The sequence below is a fragment of the Macrotis lagotis genome, chromosome 1 (assembly GCF_037893015.1).
Source record: "Macrotis lagotis isolate mMagLag1 chromosome 1, bilby.v1.9.chrom.fasta, whole genome shotgun sequence".
Classification (NCBI taxonomy): domain Eukaryota; kingdom Metazoa; phylum Chordata; class Mammalia; order Peramelemorphia; family Peramelidae; genus Macrotis; species Macrotis lagotis.
The window spans coordinates 493,577,632-493,580,992 of NC_133658.1; the positions used below are offsets into that span (position 1 = coordinate 493,577,632).

General features: G+C 34.4%; 1 pseudogene; it reads left to right on the plus strand.

The window, feature by feature from the left end:
• Window positions 1-492: 492 nt before the first annotated feature.
• LOC141504890 (T cell receptor delta constant-like) overlaps window positions 493-3,361 on the plus strand; it is a 22,664-nt pseudogene continuing 19,795 nt past the window's right edge.

Genomic DNA, 3,361 nt, shown 5'->3' on the forward strand with positions numbered 1-3,361 from the left:
GCCTGAAGCTGGGCATGTGCTATCATGAAAGACTACCACCTTAAGGAAAAGGGAGGAAAGTCATTCTCCTTTGGAAATGTGACTCTCTAGATTTCCTTTGAAAGGTTAATTAATATTAGCAACTATCAACTTTGGCATTATGTTATCTTAAAAAAATGGTTGCAACTCTGTCTTGACCACTTTGAAAAAAAGGATCTCTATACAATTACTGCTGTATTACTGTATTTGGTGAGACAAGAACAGGACTGGTAGCTTGGGCTAATCACTTCCTTGGGGTTGGATTGAGAATGAGATACAGATTAGTTTTACTAATCCCCTAAGGGCATGATTACTTTCCATAGCTCTACCCACAAGAGAAGCCATATTGCTATTATGAACAGTTTCACTTTTAAATATAAATACTAAGTATTGGTGTCTGCATGATCACCATATGCTGTCATTTTACATTAGGATATCTAAATGAAGGCTGTTAGATAGGTAGAACAAGCCAAAATGCAGCAACTTGATAAATATGAGGTGAGTGGGTGAGTAAATTTTCCATTTCAAAGCATAATGATTGAGATAAATCCTTCTTTCCCTGAGGAAATTACTGATTCCTTTGGGCTAGTAAATTCCATTCATTAAAGATTGCTAGAAAAAGAAGAATTAAGGAGGGGTAGAGAGAATTAAAGCAATAGGACATAAAAGGACTCATTTTCTCACAAAAGCAGTAGAGGATAAGCCTAAAGGGCTCTAATGTCAGGCTGTTTTCTCTGATTCTAGGAAAGGACTATGTCACTGACAAGGAATGTCATCAAAATATAGCAAAAAAAAAAAATAAAAGAACAGGGTAGGGAGGAAAGAGCAGGAAGAAAAGGGACTTTTCAGAGACTTTATTATTTATATAGAAAAAAAATCATTGCAGGGGAATATTTATGGGCACTTATTGCAATGCAGATTGCGAAAAATACAGTGGCCAAATGTTTAAGCCTCTTTTTTCCTTCCTTACTAGTTTCTGTTTCATCAAAGATATTTGAAATATTCTAAAGCAATTTATCAAGAATGAAACTTTGAATGCCAGTACCTGAGCTTAAAAATCTCTGTGACCTTAAAGAAATGGAGAAGCAAATATATTGTTCTGCTCTATAGGAAAATTATTATTATGTTTCTAGTCCTATTTGGGATAGAAGCCAAAAGTCCAGTAATATGATACAGATATTTTAGTATTTTTTTTTGCCTAATATTATGTGATATGTTGGATATCTTTTATTTTTCAAGAAGATCATGCCATTGGGGAAGGTGCTGTCATGATAAGTACTTGAATTGGATTTTAGTGAGGGGGGAGCCATGCTAAGTCCGAAATCTTTTTTCATTAAGAGTCATCTGGGCCCAGTGACCTGGAGATGGCCTTTGCTGAGGGGCAATCATAGTTAAGTGATTTGCCCAAGATCACACAAGTTATCATGTGTCTGAGACTGGATTCTAATTCCTGTCCTCTGCCCTCCAAGGCCAGTGCTCTTTCCACTGGGCTACCTAGCTGCTCTGTCTAATATAATAGTGAGAAATATAGCAGTGTTTAAATGGAATACTTATTAGTTATTCTCAACTTCTTTTCTGTAATTTTGTCAACAAATCTTTATATAAGAAGGGTTTGGCATTTTATCTTATTCATTAAAGTAGATCTCAGAATAAAGCACTTTGCTATGTCAATATAGCTAATAAATGTCAAAAACAGGGTTTGGAATCTAGACTTTCTAACAAGTCCTTATGCAGCTATTTAAAATATCACCAATATTTCTAATTGCCAGTTACAGATATTTTGGCAAAAAGTCAATGCCAATTGTTAACCTTTTATTCACAATGTTTAATGCAACTGACTGTGAGTTGACCTAGAAGGATCTCAGAGCTATGAATTGCCTGAGGGTAATCAAACCAGTTAAAAGAAGATGGTGAAAATCTGTCAAAAAAAGAAAAAAGGAAAAAAAGGAGCCTTTCCCAATCTTCTCACCTTCACCTCCCATCTTTAACCTTCCCTACCTTCTCCTTAGACTTTTAGTTGTTTTGCAAAAGAGCTTAAATAACAGATTCCTCAGGCTGTACCTCCAATGAGACTCCCTCCCTGTGGAAACGCATTTAACTTTGCCTCCTTTATCCCCTCTCTAATACTCTAGTACTTGCTGTTGCACTGGGCTCTTGTATTGCAATTTTCTTACCTACATTAAAGAACCCTAATTTTTTTTTTAGTCAGTCTTCTTTATCTCAACTGCCAAAAACATAATGGAATCAGCATTGTAAGATGTTAATATTTTCTATTTTTATCATTGCTACTAATTTTAGATGAGCAACTGGTTGAATATTAAAGAATGAAGAACATGTCATCTTCAAAGTTAGATGATTTCTTTAATTGCATTATCAAGAAAGGGAGACTATTTAAAATAATTGCAATTGATTTTTATTATATTTGGATCCAGGATTTAACCAAGGGCTTTTTGGTTGGGTGAGAAGTGAATTTTGTGTATGAATGTATTTTAAATTAATTTCTATATACTGAATAACTATATAAACTTAAAAGAAGAAATAATACCCTTTAGTTAAATAATAGAAATAGGAGAGTATAAACTTTGAGGTCTTCAATTTGAAATAAATATCATAAAGAATAAAAATGATGGATAAAATGACATTTAAAATAAGGACAAGGGAAGAAGGAAATATAGCTTTTTATTTTTCTCTTATAACCCAAACTGCTTGTTTTCTTACTAAATATGTACAGTGATAAATGTTATGATATATTATGACTTGATCTCATGATTTTATTGGTGCAAGAATCTCTGGGAGGTGAGGAAAACCATTCTACCACTGTAGATCCGTACCTTCTCTGCATTAGCATGTTACAGTATTGTCTTGAAAACAGAGGTAGTGGGGCAGCTAGGTGGCGTAGTGGATAAAGCCCCAGCTCTGGAGTCAGGAGTACCTGGATTCAAATCTGGTCTCAGACATTTAATAATTACCTAGCTGTGTGGCCTTGGGCAAGCCACTTAACCCCGTTTGCCTTACAAAAACCAAAAAAAAAAAATGAAAACACAGGTAGTTGAATATTTTGTTGGATGGTCAACAGTTTTGTTGGGTATATTGTTGGGTATTCCTTCAAGAGTAGTTGAATAGATGACCACTGATTTCACTCTCAATTCTTAAATTCTATAATTCTCTTACAGTATGATATAATATGTAATTAAATACATGCTATGATATATATGATATACCTCATTACTTTTATATTACTACATGATGGGCAACTAGGTGGTATATTGGTTAAAGCACCAGTTCTGGAGTCAGGAGGACTTGGGTTCAAATGTGACCTCAGACACTTACTAGTTAAATCACT